Source organism: Colobus angolensis, unplaced genomic scaffold (genome assembly GCF_000951035.1).
Source record: "Colobus angolensis palliatus isolate OR3802 unplaced genomic scaffold, Cang.pa_1.0 Scaffold81, whole genome shotgun sequence".
In the NCBI taxonomy this organism is placed as follows: Eukaryota; Metazoa; Chordata; class Mammalia; order Primates; family Cercopithecidae; genus Colobus; species Colobus angolensis.
In genome coordinates, this window is record NW_012121932.1 from 8,575,086 (window position 1) to 8,600,640 (window position 25,555).

Genomic DNA, 25,555 nt, shown 5'->3' on the forward strand with positions numbered 1-25,555 from the left:
GGGCTCAAGGATGGCCAGAATGATTGGGCCGTGTGGAATTAGAGTTAGCATGGAAATCCTTGAGGGAGATAGCCCTAAGCTAGTGAATGGAAGGACTAGAGGTTATGGTCAACAGAAGAGAGTAGACAGGGTGTTCTCTTTGGCCTGGGGAGGGTCATAGAGGAAGTTACGGAGGAAGGAGGAATGAGTTGTGGGAAATGGAAGGGAAATGAAACCATGAGATAAGCAGCCCAGCTAAAATTCCCGCAGGGAAAAAAGTATTACAAGCTCTCTGAATCATCAAAGCGTTTTAAGTAAGACACTAAAAATGAATCAGAATCCATGCTCAGTGCAGCAGACATTAATTGAGCATCTGCCATAGGTAAGGCACTGGGTTACATGTTGGTTAACAAGGGTGAGTAAGAAGTGGTCCTTCTGGGAAGGGCCTCCATCTAGTCAGAAACAACTGTGAATGGATCATTTCAATGCACTGTGATAAGCGCTGGGCTAGAGGTGTGCACAGGGCACTGTGCTTCAACCTGGCCTTGAGGAGCGCAGTGGGTCTAGGGGACTATAGGGAGCTCAGATGAGACACAAAGGAGGTCTTAAATAAAAACTTCAGCAGCATTAAACTTAAAGAAGTTTAGTTGAGCAATGAACAATTCGCAAATCCGGCAGCCCCCAGAATCACAGCAGATTCAGAGAGACTCCAGCGCGGTCACGTGGTGGAAGAAGATTTATAGACAGAAAAAGGGAAGCGACGTGCAGAAATCAGAAGTGAGGTACAGAAACAACTGGATTGGTTACAGCTCAGCGTTTGGCTTATTTGAACAGTTTGAAAACTTTGAGTGGTTGGCATGGCTGCTGGGACTGGCCAAGACCCAACCACTGTTACAGTGCACACTCCCAAGTTACGTTCTCAATCTTGTGTACCTATTAAGTTGGTTGCAGTTCGTCCTCAAGGACTCAAATCCAGAAATACAGAGTCTCTCTTGCTATATTAGTTCACTTTAACAGAAACATGACATTTGCTGAAACTGTTAGTGTGTCTGAACTGGTAGTTCATTAGGTTTGAGTTGAGGTGGGTGAACGGCAGGAAATGTGACTGAGATGACAGTCAGGGGCTGTATTTTCACCATGGGAGCTTATCCTGTGTGGAATGAGAGCCTGTGAAAAGTCCCAAGAAGGGGATCAGCATGGTGGAATTTTGGAAGAATCCGTCTGGTAATAGTGTGAGAAAAGGTAGGGTGAGAGCTGTGGCTGTTATCAGTCGAGTAACTGTTCAGGTTCGAGGTGCTGAGGATTTGCCTGGGGCAGGAGAGGGGTGGGTCCTGAAAGCATTTTTTATTTAGATGAGAGAGGAAGGAGGCTAGGTTAACCATAAAACCCTTGGCTTTGATGGCTGAGCAAGTGGCACTGCCTCCAGCTCACCTAGTGTTTGACAGGATGGGTTTGAGGGACCTCTGCACCATCTCTTCTACAGAGGACTGAATGGAAGTCTACTTCCTTCCACTCTTCAGTGGTTTGAATTGTCAGAGGACTGGAGGCCTCAGCTCTGGTCCCGGCTCCTTCCTTTCTGGGTAATCCCGCCGCCAGAGGTGGGTGTTTCATTCACAACTCCTTCCTTACCTGCAGGTGGTGAAAGTGATGCCTGCGCTAGAGGATGCTGGGAGGACTAATGCAGAGGTGGCTATGAAAGACCATAGAATACTCGGGTCCTGATGAGCATCATCACTTTTGTGATGGCTGACTGTCATTTTCTCTGTTCAGCCGTTTTCAAGAGTGTTAAGAAATAGCGGGGCTCTGTCCCAAGATTCCCCTTTCTTTGCAAATCCTAAGAAAGCAGATGCTCCGGATAAGCAGAGACAACTCAGCATTTCTGAGGGTTTGTAGGTTTGAGTCAACATTATTCTAGCACCTTTTAATGTACTTAATATTTAAGCTTACAGTTGGTGGCAGACAATGGTATTGAGCTGGGTGGGGCTTCAGAGCCAGCCAAGTCCTTTCTTGAAGCTCTACGATATTTTCAAAAGCCACTATGATATTCTCCCCTCTCTTGGACATTTTTAAATAGTTTAAACATTTAAGCAGACTTGAATGTTTTCTATTAAAAAATGGAAGGAATAAGAAGGCCACAGGAGAATCTTCAGGAAAGACAGGGTTTGCAGTTCTGTACATGTGAAAGTCAAAAAGAGGCTAAGAAAAAGATGCTCCCCCTGCCACTACTAAAAGGAAAAAAAACCTTTGCCATAAGACATCTTGACTCAGAGTTCATCGATGGGAAGAAACAGATGAATTAGAGCAAAGTTCCTGAAAGTGTTCTGTGACTGATACTGCTTCCTATAAGCAACTGGAAAGAGCTAGTGTTGATTTGAGTAGACATTGGTTTTTCTAGAAGAACCAGAAGGTTTCACATGGATTTTTTTTTAATGTTGGAAAAACCAGGCATGAGAAAAAAAAAAGAAAAGGAGAAAAATTCTTTCCCCCCTTCTTTTAATATCGTTTTCAGTAGCACAATGCATTTAAAGTAAGGCACAGTTTCCTCAGAGTAATATGGCCTCAGGACATGATTTAGATGGAAAATTTAAGTAAGATTAATGCAATTTATTATCCGACAGGATATCCCTACAAGCCACACTATTTGGCTGAATTTTAGATTCCCAATCTAATATTTCAGATGAGATTTCCAGATGGGTGTCTTATTCCTCTATTAGTTTAGTCAGGGTGATATAGAGTTTGTAAAACAGGAGAGGTTAAACTAGTTTTAACACTTGATTAATCATTGAAATTACTTTGTTACTGTTTGAATTAACTGACTTTTGTTTATTAAGTAACTCCCTAAGACCCAAAGCCAACACAAACTAGAGGCACCTTTCCAGCTTTGCTAATTTATTTGATGACTTCTTCAAAGGCAAATTTTAAAAAAGTAGTAAATTTATGGTTACATTGAAAGGCTGTTCAATGCTTGCTCTTTGCCTTGCAAAAAAGTAAAATGTGGGTTTATAAGACTGGGGGAAAATGTATACACACACACACACACACACACACACACCCCTAAAACCCATATTCCAATTTCCTGCAACATTACGGGGCAGATAAATCTTTAAAACAAATTGGATGAATAATTATCAGAACCTTTGCCACTTCTATCAAGAAGCAGACAGATAAAATAGAAACTGTCTGAGGTGACAAACCACACATATATTCTGCCATTTTATAATCTGCTAGCAGGTCTATTAAGGGAGGTAGATTCTAGTGCACCTGGCGAGGCTGCTTTGAGTGATGGGATAAGCTGAGTGAAAGGGCCATAGACAGCAAGACTCAGTGCTTAGGGTGGAGTGAAGGGGGAGGAGGGCTGATTCCAATATGGGACAAAGCTCCAAACCAGAACTTTTTTGGAGGATATGAAAATTTCCTGAAGTCTGGGTTTGTTAAATTGATTACAATCTCTTTTCAGAGACCTATCAGGAGCAAACTAGTGAGTTGCAGACATAAATTTGAATTCCAGAGTCTCCTACTAACCCAACTCATAAATGAATTCCTAAATGCTGACTGAGCCAGAAGACCCAGCATTGGAAAACCACTTGGCAGGAATCATTAGTTTCAAAATGAGATGAACTGCTCTATTTAGCCCTCATTCAAAACTTTACAGAAATGCCAGATTTCCATAAACACAAGTTTCCTTGAATTTCCAGGGCTCTGATTAACTGGTGGATGAGGGTGCCTCACAAATACAGATTCGTATGCAATATTCAGCTTGGAAGAGATTGGAGGTTGGAAACCAACACAAAGTATTCCCTCTCCTTTCTAATGTTAACTCTTCCTTGTTTTTCAGAAGACTTTTTTATTTTTTTATAAGGAGTTTGGACAATTAAGAATTAGTCTATGGTTTAAAAATGTAGTTATATATCATATTCTTGTCATTTATGTCATCATCTGTTAAGCTTTTTATGACTGATTGACAGCCCACTGCTTTATAGTGTGGCTTTAATGCCCCGAAGGAACGAGAGAATTAAAAAATACACTTCTGTCTCTGCTGAAAAAGTCATAAAGTTGTGGCTTCTGCTAAGTAAAGATATTGCTTTCAAAGAGATATTTTCTTTTTTTAATATGTTTTCATTTTTCTTCTTTCTGCCATTTTTCTTCATTGATACTGGCACGTTAGATAGAGTACCTAACGTTGGTACAACATAGATCTACAGAGTTAAAACTTTTGGTGGTTGCATATTTTCGGCTTCCATGTTCAAGTCAATAAAGCAAAATAAATTTGAAGGGTAAATAGCTAATTTCTGTATTCTGAAAAGCTATTTCCTTCCAAGGGAGTGAGTTCAGACCCAGACTGACTTGAGTTATGACATGGATTCCACTGCCTCTGTGGGCTTTTCCTATATTTTGTTCAATGCCTGTCATTTGTCCGTGGGGATTTTAAACACAAGAGATCATGCAAGAGGAAAATACTAGTTCAGTTAGTTAAAATGATTAACAAAGTTTAATCTTTTGTTTTTTGTGGAAGGATTAAAATGTATTCAAAGAGCAGGAACATTAGTTCTAGGTTGAAGCTTAACTTACAACAGAAAAAAACCCCAGTTATCAACATGTTTGATATCAGTTTTAACCTATTTCTGGGTGGTAGAAATTCATATGCTTGACACCACGAATTGAATCTTACAGGAGGTTCTCCAAAAATTGAGCTTGCAGTTATAGAAGGAAGTGATACAAAAGTCATCTTTAGGACAGACGTGGTGGCTCACACCTGTAATCCCAGCACTTTGGGAGGCCAAGGCAGGTGGATCACGAGGTCAGGAGTTTCAGACCAGCCTGGCCAACATAGTGAAACCCTGTCCCTACAAAAAAAAAAAAAAAAAAAAAATTAGCCGGGTGTGCGGGTTTGGTGGTGCATGTAATCCTAGCTACTCCAGAGGCTGAGGCAGGAGAATTGCTTAAACTAGGGGGGCGGAGGCTGCAGTGAGCCAAGATTATGCCACTGCACTCCAGCCTGGGTGACTAAGACTCTGTCTCAGAAAAAAGAAAAAAGAAGAAAAAAAGTCATCTTTAGATAGGGCAAAATATAGGTTTTTCCTCAGGCCACCGGATAGCATGAGCATTCCTGAAGTCAGAAAGCTATAGATTTAGCCCAAGAATGACTGAGCAGCAATTTTTGTAGCCATTTATTCAAGCAGAACAGTTTCAAGGCATTCATTACAGATTTGTCATGACAGTAATTCCACTTACCCAGTGTTTGACCAAGGCTTTGTCTGCAGTACCTGGTAAGCAGCTTAGAACTAGATCTGCCTCATCCCCCTCCTCCTCTCTTCTTCGTCATCACCATTATCATCATCATCATTACAATCATTTCAGTCCTTGGTGATTAACTTAGAGATTAACCAAGGCAAAAAATAATTTAGGCTACTTAGCAATTTTCTTCCTCTCTTCCTTCTCTTTTCTTCTTCTTTTCTTTCTCTTTCTCCTTCTCCTTCTTCTTATTCCCCTTTTGTGAGTCAGTTCTGTGAGATTTATTCTAAGGGCCAAAAACCAAGGTAAGATTTCAAAAATAGGCCTTCTAGAAGCCCACACAAATGTGTACATGTGAGGGGCTTGGCTCCAGTGGGATAAGCAGATGCAAATCTAATTGGTAAGCTGTCTTGGACCTGGCTACCTTATGAAATTTCTGATATTAGTTCTTTGAGACTCTTATCACCTTGCAAAAATCTCGAGAAATCCCATTCCTCAGTTGGACAGAATGAGGTGCCTTAGAGATCCCATTCTTTAGTTAGACAGAAAGAGGTGCCCTAGGTGTCAATTACTACCATGACAAATGTGGAATGAAAGTCTCGAAACTATCTTGCTTGAAAAAATGACGACAAAAATGGCTGCTCAGTCATTCTTGGGCTAAATCCACATCTTTCTGACTTCAGGAATACCCATGCTCTCCTGTGCCCTAAATAAAAACCCATATCTTGCCCTTCTAAAGATGATCTTTATGTCACTATCTTCTATAACTGGAAGCTGAAAGTTTGGAGAACCTCCTGTAAAAATTGAATTTATTTAGTCAAGCATATGAGTTTCCACTATTCAGAAATACGTTAAAACTGAAATAAGTAGAAAAAACTGAAGATTTTGTGTAAGGACAGAGAAAATATAGATGATACTGGGTGAAAAAGGGACAAGAAGTGAAAATGATAAGAAGACAGTGGAATCCACTCAATGGTAAGTCTGAATTTCCCATTTCACACGATGGGCAAGATTCATTTTTATTACAGGAACAGGAGCAGGAGGCTTTGCCAAAGGAGATCTTCGATCATGAGTGTTGTGAATGCAGACTGAATGAGTTTCTATATGAATGCACTTTCTGTGACTTGGTAATTTTTCTGTGGAATCTAGCATGCCCCAGATGTTCAAACCATTTCTCTCCCTTGGAGTGTGGTGTCAGATGCTGCCTGCCAGCAACTCACAGATGACAATGTGCCACTGTCTCTATTCCTGGGATCTTGTAAGAAGGAACTGCTTCCCTTCACTGTGGGTCAAGCATAATAGTTCTTTATCATCACTCGTTCATTAAATACTGTTTTGCTTCTAGGTTTTATACTCTAGGCACTGTGCTAGGCACCAGGACTACAATAGAACTCACGATCTGTAGAGGGGCCAGGCATCCCAAAGAAATGTCAATTGCAAGTAAGCAAATTCTGTGAAAGCAAAATACACAGCACTACAACACTTCACCATGGATTTAACCTGGCCAGGAAGGTCTGGAATATGATGACAGAGCTGTCTGAAGTTTGGGTAGGAATTAACTACTTGAAGAGGGGAATTAGGAGGTTCTGGTTAGATCCCTGGGTTGCACAAAAGCATGTGTGTTCACTCAGCCAAAACCATACTGGGATTTCTGTGAAGGTATAGAAGGGGTGGGGAGAGTGTCCCTTTCATGGCTTCTGGACTGAAATCTATCACTGGGGTCTTGGAAACAGTTTGGTCACCTGTGCTCCAAGTCTCACACGGCCTCTCAGGTAAAGATTGCTTTACCTTTTTTATGTAATCTTTCAATATACTTCTCCTTCTCCCTGCCCCTGCCCCCAATCTGTGTAAGGTGGGGTAGGGCAGAAACATAAAGAGCCAGCAAACATGTCTTTGTCTTTTTTCTTCCATGTCCCAAGGGAATAAATCTCTTTCTTCCTCCAGACAAACACCACACAACATGCCTCATGTATATCATTTTAAGCTACAGAAATATGGAACACTCAGTGAAGTTTACCTTTGGGGCCACTCCCACCTTAACCTGGTGTGGCCACTTTAAGAAGTCATCAGGCCAGACGCGGTGGCTCAAGCCTGTAATCCCAGCACTTTGGGAGGCCGAGATGGGCGGATCACGAGGTCAAGAGATCGAGACCATTCTGGCTAACACGGTGAAACCCCGTCTCTACTAAAAAAAAAAAATACAAAAAACTAGCCGGGCGAGGTGGCGGGCGCCTGTGGCCCCAGCTACTCGGGAGGCTGAGGCAGGAGAATGGCGTGAACCCGGGAGGCGGAGCTTGCAGTGAGCTGAGATCCGGCCACTGCACTCCAGCCTGGGGGATAGAGCGAGAATCCATCTCAAAACAAACAAACAAACAAACAAACAAAAAAAACAAATCATCAATTCCCCATTATAGAACCTACCAGGTTCAACTTTTTTGTTTTCATTCCTTGACTTTTAGATTTGATCTGTTCTATTGTTTATTTTGTTGTAGCTTCAGTTCCTCTAAAATTCTGACTCCCTACCCCAGAACCCACTCATGCAGCCTTGAGTAACATTCCTTTCTCTTTGATCCATAGGCCTGGACTCCTATTTCCCTGGAGGCTGTTCTGAAGATGGCACCCTACCTGTTCATCTGTCAGTGGACCTGGGTACCCATGCCTCCGTATGGTGAACCTCAAATCATACTGTATGAAAAGCAGCTTGTCAGCTATTTTTAATGAGTTTTTTTTTTGCTTTGGTTTAAAAAATAGCATAAATTTGCATTAGAAAATTAAAAATACAGAAGAAACAGAAATATAAAAGAATTACCTATAACATGCAAAAAAGACCAGTACAAATGCTTTTGTTTTTTACCGTATGTGAACATATTAATATTCATAGTATTTATTTTTGCCTGCATATTTTACTTAACACATGTAGTAAGCATTCCCCATGTTAGTCAAATTATTTGTAGGCATTATTTTTAATGGCTCTACAGCTTACTGAATAAGTCTCCTATTATATGTCATTCTAGGTCCTAGCAACATTTTAGTGTTTAAATGTTTGTAGCAGTTTTGATTGATTTCCTTAAGATAGAGTCCAAGAAGAGAAATAATGTGTTTGTTTGTTTATCATTTAATACTTTGTTTTATGTTAATGTCCTTGGGGCTAATAATTCAGAACCAGGAATAAATATGATTCTTGTCTTTGAGGAGATTGTAGCCTTGTGCTAGGTTACAGAATAGGCACATTTTAAAGTTCTTGATACACATTTTCAAAGTGCTTTTCAAAAATTTGTATCAATTCATCCTTCTACTATAAGGGAAAGTCTGTTCTGGGTTGTTTTTCTGGTATATCTTCCTATTAAGAACTTGTTCTCCCTCCTTTGTGACTCACATGGAGTTGCCACTGCATGCTGTCATCTCCATCCCTCAGAGAAACCTATTAGAGATCTTACTCTCTGGAATCCCAAAAGAGAAACAACAACAACAACTCAGCAGTTCATCTGGGGTCAGCGTGTTACCCAGTCTGGGCCACTGGGGATTTTTTTTTAAAGGGTAGTTTATCTTATTTTCTTCAAAATTCTGAGCTGTAAAGAAGACCACTGGAAAGTTCAATCTACTTATTTTTTTTTAATTGTTATTGTATATATTTAAGTGTATATCATGTTTCCACACATATATATACATAGTGAAATGATCACTACAGTCAAGCTAATTAGAATATCCACTATCTCGCATAGTCACCTTTGTGTGTGAAAAGGGTTCAGTGCTTCCCTCTCCACTCTTCATCTTCTCTTTAAAAAAGCAGATATGAATGGAGAGGGAAGGGCTGAATCCTGGTTATGTTGTGGGACTGCTGGGATTCACCTGAGAGTTAAAAGCAGCTAGTTTTACCCCTGTGTTTTTCACTTAGATAAGCCAACAAATTAATTTCTTTTTCTCTATTCTTCTTGTCTTCCTTCCTGCCTCTTTACCTCTCTTCCTTCTTCCCTTCCCACTCTCTTTTTTTCCTTATTTAAATTGGTTTGAATTGAGTTTCTGACACTAATGGAGAGTCCTTATTGTACCTTCAGTTATTTTTCTCAAACCAGAAAATGTTAATAACATAAAACAATTACTGTTTGGAGAAGGAAAATTATATTTCTTTCCTTGAAACTTCTACATACATACACATTTGTACTTGTTAGTGAGGCTGAGCATTTTCCCCCTTATTTGTGAATTATGTATTCAATATTTTGATCCATTTATCAAATAAATTCCTTAGTTAAAAAAATTTTTGCAGGTGCGGTTATTATGGAAAGCAGTATGAAGGTTCCTCAAAATATTAAAAATAGAATCACCACATGACTCAGCAATCCCACCTCTGCATATATACTTAAAGGAAATGAAATTGGCACTTCATGGAACGATTTCCACTCCCAGCCAGGCATGGAGGCTCATGCCTGTAATCCCAGCACTTTGGGAGGCCAAGGCAGGTGGATCATGAGGTCAAGAGATGGAGACCATCCTGGCCGACATGGTGAAACCCCACCTCTACTAAAAATACAAAAATTAGCTGGGCGTGGTGGCCCGTGCCTGTAATCCCAGCTACTCGGGAGGCTGAGACTGGAGAATCGCTTGAACCTGGGAGGCGGAGGTTGCAGTGGCTGAGATCACACCACTGCACTCCAACCTGGTGACAGAGGGAGACTCTGTCAAAAAAAAAAAAAAAAAAAAATCTCCACTCCTATATTCATTGCAGCATAATTAACAATAACCAAGCTATGAAATCAATGTAAGTGTCCATCAATGGATAAGTGGACAAAGAAAATGTTACACACACACACACACACACACACTGGAATTTCATGTAGCCTTAGAAAAGATGATTTTGTTATTTATAACATGCATGAATATGGAGGACATTAGGTTAAGTGAAATAAGCCAGAAAGAAAAATACTGCATGATCTTACTTATACGTGGAATCTAAAAATGTCAAGTACAAAAAAGCAAAGAGTAGAATAGTGGTTGCTGAAATCTGGGGCTGAGAGTGTGACGGGCAAATGGGAAGAAATTGAGTGCAGAGTTTTGATTAGGATCAAAAAGTCTAGAGAGCAAATGTACAGCATGAAGACTATAGTTACCACTGTGTTGTATACTAGAAATTTGCTAAGAGAGTAGGTTGTAGGTTCTCTTACCATACACACATACACAGGTAACTATATGAGATGATGGATATTCTAATTAGCTTGACTGTAGTAATCATTTCACTATGTATGTGTGGTGGTGGGTGCCTATAATCCCAGCTACTCAGGAGGCTGAGGCAGGAGAATGGCGTGAACCCGGGAGGCGGAGTTTGCAGTGAGCCCAGATCGCACCACTGCACTCCAGCCTGGGTGACAGACTGAGACTCCATCTGAAAAAAAAAAAAAACCTACCTTGTCTGATATTGAAACAGCCACTTCTATTTTCTTTAATTTGTACAAAAATTATATATATATATATTTTAAAATCATCTTATTTTAATATATTTTAATATATCTGTGTCTTTATATTTTATTTCTTCTAGTAAGTTGCATTTGTTTTCTTTGTTTTGTGTTTGTTTGACTTTAATCTGACAATCTCTGCCTTTTCCTTGATATGTCTGTTATTTACATTTAATAATAATTAACATAATTGATATTTGTTTTTATTTGTCTTATCTGCTTGTTTTTCCACTCTTTTACCCCTTTTCTGCCTTATTTTAGATTAGTTGCATATTTTGTAGATTCTATCTTTTGTTGTCTTATTGGTTATACCTTTTTGCTTTGTATTTTTAGTGGCTGCTTTATGGTTTATCATGTATATCTTTAACTTAGTACAGGCGGCCTTTAAGATATAGTGTACATTTCATATAAACTACAAGATCTTTAAAAGGGTATGCCCATTTTTCCCTTCCTCACCTTATTGTTACTATTGTCATATAGTTTACTTCTGCATATGTTATAGGTGCAATGATACATTTAAAAGTGATACTTAAATAGCCAGTTTTAAAAAAGAGGTAAGTCCTGTATGTTTAAACCCACATCTTGTATTTCTTGTACTCTTTGTTCCTTTATACATTCAAGTTTCTAGTTGCTATCCTTTTATTTCTTCCTGAATGGCTTTTCCCCCCCACATTTCTTGTGGTGTAATTTTCAAGCAATGATTTCTTTTAGATTTTGTGTGACTAAGAAGGTCTTTATTTCATATTTGTTTTTGAAAGCTATCTTTTCAGGGTATAGAATTTTAAGTTGATTGTTCTCCTGCCTTCCCTTCCTGCTCTACCACTCAGTTTTTAAAAGATGTCATCTCACTGCCTTCTGGTTTGCATAGCTTCTGACAAGAAATCTGCAATTCTTATCTTTTTTCCTCTGTATATAATATGTCTTTTTTTGATATCTGTTTTTTTAAGATTTTTAGTTTGTTATACATTTTAAACCATTTGATATGATATGCGTTGCTGTAATTTTCATTTCTTTTTTGCTTCACATTTTCTGAACTCTTTGGGTCTGTGTATTTAAAATTTTCATCAAATTTGGAAATGTTTCAGTGATTATTTCTTAAAATATTTTGTTCTTTATTTATTTCTCCTCCTTCTCCAGAACTCTAATTAAATATCTCTTAGGTCACTCCATGTTGTCCTACCACTAACTAATAACTAACAACTAGTTGTTTGCTCATTTTCTTCTGCAGTGTTTAATCTGTTTTCAATTTCATTCAGTATATATTTTTTAAATCTCAGGCATTATATTTTTCATCTTAGAACTTCAATTTGGGTCTTTATAATATTTACAGTAACTATCTTTTCATAACCATCTTCTGAAATCTTTATAAATATCTTCAGTAAGTATCCCTATTATATTCCTGCTTTCTCCTGCCATTTTAAACATATAAAGTTTAGTTATAATAGATATTTAATATTTGTATATAGTGATTTTATTATCTGTGCCCTTTCTTGATCTGTTTCTATTGATTGATTTTATTCCTTATTATGGCTTTTATTTTCCTATTTCTCTGCATGCCTGGTAATGTGTTTATGGGACTCTAGACTTGTGAATTTTACATTATTGGATCCTGGATTTCATTTTTAAAATATTCCTTTAAATATTTTGAGATTTGGACTGGTATACACATAAGTTACTTGAAAATAGTTTGATCCCTTTATGGCTTGCTTTGAACTTTGTTACATGGATCTAGAACAGATATCAGTCTATGCCTAACTTGGGCCCAATTCTGTCAATACTCTTCTGAGAACTCTATCTAATACCTCATATGTTATGAGGCCTTTCCACTATGGCTAGTGGGACTACTGACTATTTTGAGACTGTGTGAGCTCTAGGTATTGTTCTGCCTGCTTTTTCTACTTGTTCTTTCCCTGGCCTTGATAGTTTCTTCAAAGACTTAAAGGGAACTTGCATATCTCCAGGACTCTCTCCCTGGGCACTCTTCTTTCTTTGGTACTCTTCTCTGTGAACTCTAGCTACCATGGACTCTTTGAACTTTGAACCCTGTCTTCTCAACTCAGTGAAATTACCAGTCACCAGGTTCCATTTAGCTCTCTCTTCCTGGACTACATACTGTACACTCTTTACGGGCAGTAATCTGGAGCACCCGTAGGGCTCACTTTGTTTGTTTCCCACGTTTCAGGGATCGCTGTCCTATACTGCTTGTTGTCTCAAAACTGCTGTTTTACATATTTCCAAGTTATTTCATTAAGTAAAAAGGATCATTCTAGTCTCTGTTACTTTCTCATGCCAGAAGTGGAAGAGAGCAATATGCTACAATATTACAAGTATGCTACTTGTAATGCTATATTTGCTCATAATTTGTTCCTTCACTTACATATTTAAAGATTTTATTGAGATATTACTCTGTTCTAGATTCCATATTAATTACTGCAAACAGTTCAGGGGTCACCTTTAAATGCCTCCAATGGACTGGCAGTGTAGTGACAAAGAACATTCACATACAAATAATAACAAAACTAAGATCTGGTAAATGTTTTAAGAGTCACCAATTCTTATTCCAGTATGCATACCACTTTGCAATGTAATTTTGGCACTCTACTTCACTTCTCATCCTTAAATCTGGACGAGGCTTCTGAAGTGGAAATGGTATCATGTGAGTTTTGCTGCCCGAGCCTCAAGAGACCTGGAAGCTTCCGCTTTCACCCTCTCGTAATGCTATGTTGAGATCTCCATGCAAGGACATCAGGGTGGCTTAGTGGAGGATACAAGTTCACGAAGAAGAAAATCAAGGCCTTCTAGTCAGTAGCCATCAGCAACTGCTAGACCAGCAGACCCTCCAGTTGAGTGCAACTTCAACTTCAGAAGTGAGCCTGGAGAATACCAGCAGAAGGGCATCACAGCCAATCTACAGGATCACAAAAAATAGTAAATTATTTTTCTTAAGCCACTGGGTTTTGGAGTATAACTGAAAAAAGAGCATTGTTATGTCCTCTCAGAAAGCTTCTATAATAGTTCCACTTGCAGGAATAACTACCATCTGTGATATTTAAGGCATTTGTTTTTCAGGCCATTCATTTGATGCTCAATGCACATTATTATTATTATTATTATTTGCCATGGGCCACATTATCTATCAGCTTTGTCTCCTTGACTAAGTCAGGAGCTTTTTAAGGCCTTTTCCTTAGTTGCATTCACCATACTTTGGCAGGAATGGTAGTTCAATAAAAATGATGATATTGATAAAATTTTTTAAAAATTATATTTCAATCAGCTTATGAACTATCCTGGGCAGTTTGGTACAACAGATCCTATAAATACTTATGGGGATCCTATGAAGTGTTATGCACTGTGCTTTCAGAAATGTTAGTATTGTTGTTGTTAGTATAATCATCATAATTGTTATTATTTAAATGATCACAATAACTTTATGAGGAAGTTAGTTTTATCTTTATTTTATAGTTACAATATTTGAGATCAGAGAAGTAAAATCTTTGTTTCAAATACACACAGTTCCAAGTGGTAGAGCTGAGATGAAAGCCCAGGATCTTGCCTCTTTGTCATTGCTTCTAAGAAACAGGCAGGCAGATAAGATGACTGTCAGATCATCTCTGCTGGGGAGGCCAGTTGGAATCAAGGCACTGTAGGGCCCCTTCCTTCTTGGATCTTGGAGGAAAATGTGTCATAGGAAATAAGAGTTAACAAAGGGCAGCTGAGGAGTGGGGTGTAAGGCCGCACTGCGTTCAGACAACAGCCCTCCTCAGTCATCACAGCCTGCTTTCCCCGGGAGGAGCAGTGTTGGACTGACATTACCCTTATTTATGACCATTTGACTTCTTTTCTTACTGAGCCCCATGGCCTAGTCTCAGGCAGCAGCAACACAAGTTGCTTTCCAGTCAATACAGGGATGGCATGCTTTCCAGTCAATATAGGGAGATCATTTGGGGTAAAACGGACCACCAGCTGGAAAAGTGGGCTATTTTGATGCAATGTTTTGGGTGCTCTTGATGCAATTGCACTATGAATATGGGGTTCCTGAGACCTTCTGGGAGAAAGCAATTTGGATTGTTCCCATGAGGGAGATGCAGTAGTAAAATGACAGAAATATATATGAGCTTTTTTTTAAAAAAATGTGGTTTTCCATTTAGAAAAGATCCAGAATCTTTTCTTGCATATGTAGAAATAAATATAAAAGAAAAATGGAAAGAAATGGAGGAGAGGGAAATGGCCATAATTTTTAAAAGCATGAAGAATTTAGTTGAGTGGCTGTGGAAAAGTTTATTTATTCAATTAATAATAATAACGATGTTAATCATAACTAACGTATATTGAGAACTAAGTTTGTGCCAGGTGCTATGTGAAACCTCTGGTTTAATAGTAGTAAAATATTTTTAAAAACCAGGTATGTCTTTGCTCATAAAATTTGCAATCTAATGAAAGGAGACATACTTTAAACAATAAAATATATAATTCCAAGTTGTGATAGAACTAAGAAGAAAGAATGGGATGCTGTGATTAAAAATATAATGGGGAACATGAAAATGGAATTAGGGGGTCAGGAAAAGCTTCTGTGAGGAAGTAAGATTTGACATGAGCCCTAAAGCCTTGGAGACCAGAAAAAATAGATCCAATGGAAACAGTCTGGATTTGTGGTGGACATAAGAAAAAGACATTAAAGTGCTAGGAGATAAAGTTTTGGCATGGCTTTCAAATGGTTTGGTTAAGAAGCTTCCAGCCCTGCAAGTAATTGCAAATAGTGAGAAGACTTATCTGAAATCAAGCAGCCATAAAAGATGACTTCTGCATGTCGCCTGTAGAGACAGGATTCCATAGCCCTGACTGATCTTCAGTTAGGACAAATGGAATGGAAGGACAGGTAACAAGTCATTGATTATGAGGGGCTGCCAGGGTCATCCTGTCACGTCCTCAAGGTGGCTTTATACAAGACTATGCTTTATACAACTCTGGTGGCAGTATTTATATTTTCTGTAAAACAAGCCATAATTCCCAAACATTTAAAAATCTGTCCTCCAGGAAACATTTTAAGAACCACCAAAGAGAACTAGGCAGGCTGTGCTGACCGACCCAATAGACCACAAATTGGGCTGATTCTGCAGTGAGTCACTAACCTCTAGCGCTCAGTGTTCCCCTTGGAGGAAAGAGAACAGCCATTGCAAACTGTTGTCTGAGAACTTAATAATTAATGGTTGTGCAAAAAGTGTCACTCAGTTTCTGGCAGAGCTCTGCTCTCTTTGGCATTGGAGTGGAAGATCAGCCGGGGGGCAGGCCAGTGGCAGTCTGGAGTGATTCTCAGTGGGAACTGGCCGAGCATATAATTATATCATGAGTCAAGCTCTCTCCAGGGATGTAAAATGACCAGAGGAAAATGAAATAACATTATATCCCACATGAATAGAGGCACTGGTGGAGTAAGCTGACTCCTGAGAAAGAAAACCAGGCTAAGAAATTTCCCAGCACTTAAACGTCTTATGACTTGTCCCTGTGCCCCTTCTTTTAAAATGAAGAGATTATATGGGCACAATTTATGCTTTTGCCTTCAACTCAGAGGAGCAAGTGACCAGAGACAACAATTCACATGGATAGATAATCTTGATAAACAAAAGGCCGTTTAGCTGAAAAACTCCTTGTGCCATTTAGATCCAACAGAGAACTGTTTATTCAAGAAGAAATTAGACTGACGAATGTTGTGGTGGGAGTTAAAAAATATTTTTTCCTCACTAAACCACTTCCAAAGGTATATTTTTATGTGTCCAGGAATAACAGTCTGTTTGTTTTGCTTGTGCTTGTTCCCCATCTCGTTTCTTTTTGGTCAACATCCAAAAAATTAGTCTCTTTGAACAGTGGCAATGTAGTAGCTGAAGCCAAATTAGTATGAATGATACTGGCTGCCCCTCCCAACTCCCACTGCCTCTGCTTCCCAGATGATATAATTAGCCAGGGGACTTTTGATCAGTTCAGCAAAGAAAAACAGTTATAGGGCAGCCCCAGCAGCATGGGTTATGGGGTAAGAAAATCAAAATAGGAGTGACAAGCTTTTATGATGATTTCCAAAAAGGTTATTTTAGACAGAAAGTGCAGAAACAGGAAAATGCCCTGAGAGGGGAAGAATAAATAGAATTTGATATTTACCTCTCCTTAGTCATTAGCAATATTTCTGAAGAAAGCAAGCAGTAAGCTTGTGACAAAACTTGGGAGATGAGGGACAGTGCCTCAAGGAGAAAGCACAGTACAGGGTGGTGGAGTGTGTGATACTCTTCAGGAAGTCACTCAAGATAAATATCTAAAGTTCAGTTTCTATTTGTTCAATGTTTGATACGAGCATTAAGGTTATTTACTTGGGGATGAGGAGTAAAGTGTTGAAGCAGAAAGAGGAGGAGTATTTGAAAGAGACTGGGGATTTTGATTTTATATCCACCCCTGGGAAGTGGCTGTCCATGCAGGGAAATTTTCCTTTCATATAGAAGTAAGTAGTGGGTGGGCGATAGGATTAAAAAGGAACACATCTACTCCTTCTCACCCTCAAAATAAAAATGAAGGTCACTTGGAATTACTAGTGCTCTCATGTGAATATGCCTGAAATGATGATAGTACTAAATCAGTCAGTCAGCATTGACTGGCTGCCTGCTTAATGCTTACGCAGTTCCTATAAAAAGGTACTGGAGCATGGTAGGGGTTCAAAAACAAGGACTTTGTAAGAAAAAGCCTGTGGCTAATAGTGTGGTCAGTGTGTAGTGTACTACTTCCTAATGAAAGAACTGGAAGAAACTGAGCCAGTCCCCTTGCATCTGCCTTTGCACCCTCTGCTCCAGTTCACAGTGAAAATATCCTCAGTGATGTTACAAGTGAAGGTAAGTGATCTAAATGGATCACTCAGTGAAGAGCCATCTACTTATGTCTTTTTCATTGGCTATAATTCCAACTCTTAGAGCTTCAGTTCTATAAATTTCACAAGAATTTTTAGTTTTTCAAAGTCATTTACTATCATATTTTTTTAAAAGACAGTTTTTTCTCATACATTTCACATGTCCAAAATTAGGATGCACCTTGAAATCAACTGATATGTATATTTAACCTGGAAGAAGTGTTTTCATTCCCTCTTGTACAGTTATGAAGCCGATGAAATTAGTTTAACATCAAGGAATAAAGTGAAAGGTAAATAGACCTCTGAGGCAAGAACCTTAAGGTGTGCTATGGTCTGAGTTGTGTCCCCCTGCTCTCCAAATTCATGTTTAAGTTCTAAACCCCAGTACTTGAATATAGGGGCTTTAAGAGGTAAAATGTGGTCATTAGGATGGGCCCTAATCCAATGTGGGTAATGTCATTATAAGAAAATAAAATTAGGAAGGATGCAGATATGCACAGAGCAAAAATCTGAAGACACAGGGAGAAGATGGCCATCTACAAGCCAAGGAGAGAGGCTCCGGAAAGAAACCAAACTTGTATCAATCAGCTTAGGCTGTTGTAACAAAATACCATAGACTGAATGGCTTATCCAGCAGGAATTTATTTCTCACAATTCTGAAGACTGGAAACACCAAGATCAAGGGACTAGTGAATTCAGTTCCCCAGTGAGGTCTCTGTTCCTGTCTTGCAGATGACCATGTTCTCCTTGTGTCCTCATGTGATGGAGACAAAGCTCTACTGTCTCTCCCTCTTCTTATAATGGCACTAATCCTGACATGAAGGCTGCACCCTTATTACCTCATACAAAACTAATAATCTCCCAAAGGCCCCAATGCCATCACATTGGAGATTAGGGCTTCAACACATAAATTTTGGAGAGGGAGAACAATTCAGTCCATGGCATACCTTGATCTTGGTCTTCTGCCTCCAAAACTGTGAGGAAAGAAATTTCTGTTGTTTAACCCACCTAGTCTGTGGCATTTTGTTATGGCAGCCCTGGCAAACTAATATAAAGTGTTGGTTGCATACTAGAGCAGAGTGAGCCTGACAGGCACTGGGGCCAGTCAGGAGAGACCTATGGGGCCAAGAGAGGACATAGGAGACTGTCATAATCTGCTTGAGCTGCTATTACAAAATATCTGGGACTGAATAATTTAGAAAGAAGAGAAATTTATTTTCTCACAGTTCTAGGGACCGGGAAGTTCAAGATCAAGGTGCTGGCAGGTTCAGTGTCTCTGAAGGCTACTCTGTGGTTCCAAGATGATGCCTTGATTGTTCCCATGACAGAAGGGAAAAAAGCTGGAAAAGGCACATATGAAGCCTTTTTTATAAAAGCCTGCATTCCATTCACTTAGGCTTCACTTTCATGATTTAATCACCTCCTAAAGACCCCCATATCTTAATCCTATCATATTGGTGACTACATTTCAATACAGGAATTTGGGAGGGGAGTGAACATTCAAACCTTAGTAGGCACAATAGAAAAAGAAGTTCAAAAAGTATTCAAATGTCAAAGAATGGATTTTTCTCAGATGTCAGATCTATCTGCAAAGAACAACATCAGCTCCTTTTCTAACTTCATGGAAGGTTGGTGGAATATTGTACCTAGATAACTGTCCTTAGTTCTGTCATTTTGCTTTGTCATAAAATATCAGCCCTTTCAGGATGCCTGCTCTATTTCCATAACTTTGTTCTGACTGGTCAGGTTTTCCTTCTCGTTTTACCTCATGATGGCTTTTTCTATATAAAGCCAAGAAAATGGGTCAGTTCTGTCAAGTCAGTGGGAAAAATAGATCATTAAGATTGGTTGATAATATCCAGGTACAATCTTAGACACTGTCCTGAAAAGAGCCTTTTTTCCATACCCCCTTCCTTTTGAAGCTAAAGTTTTTTTTCTTCTGAATATTACCTTTTAAGTATTGTCAAAAGATTATTTATAGGATCTCTGAAAAATAGCTTTGGATGCTCTTGGTAGAAGAGATGTGGTAGGGAATCAAATTAGATTGGGTCACAAGGGAAAGTGTCTGTAAGAAATATGAATGGGACCTAGGGGAAATAAAAATTAAAGAGAAACCAAATCCGAGCTGTGCTTTCTCTATTTCGCCGAGTTAGACTTGGATTATGTCATCATATGTAATTTCAAGGAATGGGCATACCAGTTTGGATAAAAGAAAAAGTAATCTGATTTGTTTCCCAAAATGTAAATTGAATCATAGAGAGAAAATTTTCTTCGATGCAAAATAAATGTCCCTGATATCTTCCCCCCATTATTAATTTTTATGAGCCTTATTAATTTTCATCCTAAATGAGATACATGATGCTGGAATTATATAAATATTATCATTTCCAGGTTATGTGTAATTTTCTCACTCTTTGGTATCAATATTATATTTCATGCAACTAAAGGTAAAATTTTTCTCCTTACTTGTAATGCAGGATATATCCCATATGGTATGTCTTGTCTTTTCACCTACAATTCCATTTCTTCTGTATATCCTAAAGGGAAGTCCTGAGTACTTCGTAGATGTGTCAGTTTGCTATTGCTGTGTAACAAGCCAATCCAAAACTTAGTAGCTTAAAACAACAAAAATCTATGTAGCTCATGATTCTGTGGGTCAGTAAGTTAGGCTGGGCTATCTGGGTAGTACTGTTTATCTGGGCCAATCTTGTCTGATCTTGCCAGGAATTCACTTATGCTTCTGTAGTCAATTGGTGTAATAGCTGAGGGCTGCTTGATTGTTAGCTGGGTGTCTCAGCTCTCCTCCAGCAGAATAGCCTGTGCTTGCTCTCATGGTGGCTGGTTCTATGAGTGGCAAGCAGGCAAGCTTCAATACACAAATGCTTCTAATGCCTCTGCTTGCATCACAACTGCTAATGTCCTATGAGCCAAAATAAGTCATATGGCTAAAGCTAGCGTCAGTGTGAGAGGACACTGTCAAAGGATACAAGGAAGAGGAAATAAATTTGAGCTGTTACTGCAACCTGCAGTGTAGGCATTTAAAAGGTTTGTTTCATAATGAAAGTCAAAAGGTACCTGATTTTCCTACTCTTATAATTAATTGTGTAGAAAAATATATTGAAACAAATGAACCACAAAGGCACTTGACACTATGTGGAAAAGAACTATCTATTATGCAAGTTACAAGGTTATTTGTTTCCTTTCATACATTCTTATTTGAGGAGAGTGTGAACTGAGAGGATGTGGGAAATCTAAAAGGACACATCATTGTTTACTCTTTTGGGGAAAGAGTACAGAGCAATTACTAAAGCCACCAGGGCAATTAGAGACCCTGAGGGAGCCCTGGTCACATTTTTGGCTTTAGTAGAAAGTGGCTGGAAAAAATGAGTCCACCATGGTCAGGCCAGGAAATCTCGGATCCCTTTACCTTTGGGCACTCCACACCCGTATACCAAACCATGGTGTCTCAGAGTCTGTATGTGGCAGTAAGTCTATCTTATTGTTTTCTCCACGTTCTGGTGTGGCCTGGGAACTAATCGTGTTATGTCTGTTATTTAGGAGGGGTATCCTTGGGGTGGAACACCAATTTCAAAGATAGGTGGCAGGAAAAGAAAGGCACGCTGACTTCTGGCAGTGTAAATCCTGAGTTATCATAGGCAGCCTGATATAGTGGTGGTAACAGGGAGTCTGGCATAGGAATCTTGTTAGAACCTGAAGCTAATGGACCCAGTGGCACTGGCTAGAGTCCTGTTAAATTCATTTTCCTTCACACAGGGAAACATTCTCTTCAGGGGCCCAAGGCAGCCATCTTGGTCTTGTGAGTTTGTGTCTCAGTCCCTGGGTGAGAGTGGGAATGGGTTAGCACCAGCCAGAGCCGTCACTGGCAGGCTGTCTCAGTGGGAGTGTTTCAGGGATGATGGTCTGCAACACTGAATATTCCCAAGAGGATTGGAAGCAAAGGAAGCGGAGCCATGTCTTGATGAATTCAATGATTGTGGATAATCAGGATCATTCAGATTCTTCCTCACTAGCTGATCATTCACATGAATAACTTAGATAATGACCTTCCTTGACTTCCTTTTTTCGTTTTTTCTCTAAGTACAGGTTTTAGTCTAAGTCTGAAGGTCTCAAGTCAAGATCCAGATAATTAATTTGACACTTGAATTTGATTCTTATAGGCAGGTAGTTTCAACACATCTAAATATAAAACCCTTTCATACATTAGTTTTTCATGCTACTTTAGTTTTTAAAAATATACTTATTTTTTGGAACACTCATACATTTGTAGAAAGAGGCTACCAGATACCACACGTGTAATTTTTCCTGTATTGACGTCTTGCATTAGTGAAGTTCATTTGTTACAATTAATGAATCAATATTGATTACTATTAATTAAAATCCGTAGTTTATTCAGATTTCCTGTTTTTACCCAACATTACTTTTCTGATCCAGGATCCTATTCAGAATACCACATTATGTTTAATTGTCATGTCTCCTTAGGTGCCTCTTGGTTGCCACAGTTTCTAAGACTTTCTTTGTTTTTGACGGCCTTGACAGTTTTGAGAAATACTGTTCAGGAATTTCGTAAAATGTCTTTACACTGGAATTTGTCTGATGTGTTTCTCATGGTTAGACAGGGTTATGGGTTCTTGAAAGGAAGACCACAGAGGAAAATGCCATTTGCATCATATGTTGATAATGTGTCACATGCAGGGTATATTATCAATAGGACTGATTATCACTGTTGATGTTGACCTCCATCACTTGGCTCAGGTAATGTTGATCAGGTTTCTCCATTGTTTAGTCATTCTTCTCCTGTTCCATTCTGTACCCTTTGGAAGGAAGTCACCGTGTCCGGCCCACAGCTGAGGAGTGGGAGTTGCGTTCTCCCTCCTTGAGGACAGAATATCTGCAATTCTACATGGGAGATTTGTCTCTTCTCCCCTATGAATAAAATGAATAAATAATGAATAAATGAATGAAGCGAACACATAAATTCATTCAATCATTTACTTATGTCAGTATGGACTCATAGGTATTTTTCTACTTTTAGTTATAATCCAACACTATATTCTGTTCCTTAAATTGTTCCAAGTTTGGCCATTAGGAGTCCTTTCAGGTGACTACTTTGCTTCTTTGACATACCCCCATTAATATGTGTGTATGTATATACGTATGTATGTATTTATTTATTTTAGCACTTCTTACTTTCTGATATTACAAAATGCTTCAAGATCATCTTGTGTCTCTTCTGCACCAGTCCTAGAATCAGCCATTTCTTCAAGGAGCCCAGGTTCCTTTTATTGTAGAATGGTATTAGAAAGCAAGATCTTGGTGCGTAGAGTACTTATTGCTACTGGAGCGTCTTCAGTTCTAGGCCCTTTCAGCTAATAGAGTTAGGAAATATATGTGTGTATACTAACCCAGGTACACATATCTATACTTCTTTCTATTGTTAACTATTTGTATCTATATTAAACTAAGTGTGAGTTCATACTGTTGTCTTTAATGCTAAGCATTACCACATGGGTTATTCTAGCTGTTTCCCTTACTTATCTGTACAATCCCACTTCAACAATGAGCAATCTGGTTCTCAACATCCCCATTTAAGTTTACGCTATGTGCTAAAGTTCAGTTTATTAATCGCTAAGTTCCAGTATGCATAGATACGAGCATCAGAATTTTTAACCCATACCCACCTGGGAAATAGCTTCATCCGTCAGAGTACAGTGGTTATGAGTAGTTTCTTTTGTCTCTAGTCTTACTGAAATCATTTCTAGAATTACCTGAGTCAGTACCATTTTCCCCTTCCTTTTCAGTGAGGTTTCACAGATTCATAATAGGTTATGTTATTGCTGCCTGCATTCCTTTCTGAGGTCTTCCAACATTCTAAATGATTTAAAATTTTTTGCCTACATGTAGGTTACCTTTTGTGCTATTAAGCTCAATGGGTTTTGAAAAATTCATAATGTCTCATATCTATCATTACAGTATCATACAGAATAGTTTCACTGTCCTAAAAACAGCCCATGAGTCCCATCTATTCAATCCTCCTCTTTTCCTCTTAAACCTCAGACAACCACTGGTATTTTTATTGTCACTAACTTTGCCTTTTCAAAAGTGTCATATAATTGCAATTACAGTGTAAAGGCTTTCAGGTTGTCTTCTTTTACTTAGTGATATAAATTTAAAGTTTATTCATATGTTTTCATAGCTTAATAATGCATTGTTTGTTACAGAATAACATTCCATCAAATGGATACTCTATAGTTTGTTTATCCACTTATTAATATTTATTGAAGAACATCTTCGTGGCTTGTAATTTTGAGTGATTATGAATAAAGGTTCTAAAAATATTCATCTGTAGGTTTTTGTGTAGACGTAATTGTGCAGATCAGTTGGGTTAATACCTTGGAACCTGACTGTGGAATCATAGGGTACTATGGTCTGAATGTGTCTCCCAAAATTTGTGTGTTGGAGACAATTCCCAATGCAGCTGTTTTGGGATATGAGGCCTAATGAGGCAAATGGCATTTGGGTAATGAAGACTCTGTCTTCAGGAATGAATTAATGCTATTACCAAAAGGGCTTGTGGGAGTGAGTTTCCTCTTTTGCCCTTCAGCTTTCCATCATGTGAGGCTGCAAGGAGCCCACACCTGATGCTAGTGCCTTGATTTTGGACTTCCCAGACTTTAGAACTGTGAGAAATAAACATCCATTCTTCTTAAAGTATCTAGTCTGTGGCTTTCTGTTACAGTATCACAAATGCACAGAGACATATGGCATGATTATGTTTAACTTTGCGAGAAAACACCAAACTGTTTTCCAAAGTGGCTGCATCCTCTTAGCAATGAACGAGCATTCCTATTGCTCTGCCAGTAATTTTCATTGTTTGTACTTTAAGATTTTAGTTATTCTAATATATATATTTGGTATCTCGTTATTGTTTTAACTCGCAATTCCTTAATGACAAATGCCAAATGATGTTGAGCATTTTTTTCTTTTGGTATGCATTTTTTTTTTTTTTAAAGTCTGTATATCTTCTGTGGTGATATATCAGGTCTTTTGTTTAGTTTCAAATAAAGTTTTTTCTTTTTTGTTAATTTTAAGAGTATTTTTTGTATATTTTAAACACAAGTCCTTTATCAGATATGTGTGTTGCAAATATTTTCTTCAAGTTTTTGGCATGTCTTTCATTCTCTTTACAGTGTATTTTGTAGGGCAAAAGTTTTGATTTTAATAAAGTCCAATATATCATTTTTTTCTTTCATGGAGTATGCTTTCAGTGTTATACAAGGTATCCAAACCCACGGTCATCTACAATTCTTCCTCTGTTGTCTTCTAGAAGAGCTGGTACTAATCCTATTGAAACTATTCCAAAAAAACTATTCCAAAAAAACTCACTCACTGATTCTACAAAGCCTGCATCACCCTGATACCAACATTTGGCAAAGACACAATGAAAAAAGAAAACTACAGGTCAACATGCCTGATGAACATAGACTAAAAATCCTCAACAAAATACTAGAATGAATCCAGAAGCACATCAAAAGTTAATTTACTACGACCATGTAGGCTTTTTCCTGGGATGCAACATTGGTTCAGCATATACAAATCAATAAATATGATTCACCACATAACCAGAATTAAAAACAAAAGCCATACGATCATCTCAATAGATGTACAAACAGTTTTTGATAGAATTCAGTGTTTCTTCATGAAGAAAACATCAACAAACTAGGCATTGAAGGAACATCCTTCAAAATAATAACCATCTATGACAAACCCACAGCCAATATTATCCTAAATGTGCAAAAGTTTGAAGCAATTTCCTTAAGAACAGAAACAAGACAAGGATGCCCTGTCTCACCACTCCTATTCAGTACTGAAAGTCCTAGCCATAGCAATCAGGCAAGAGAAAGAAATAAGAGGCATCTGAATATGAAAAGCAGTCAAATTATCCCTCATTGCTGATATGATTCTATACCTAGAAAACCCTAAATATTCCACCAAA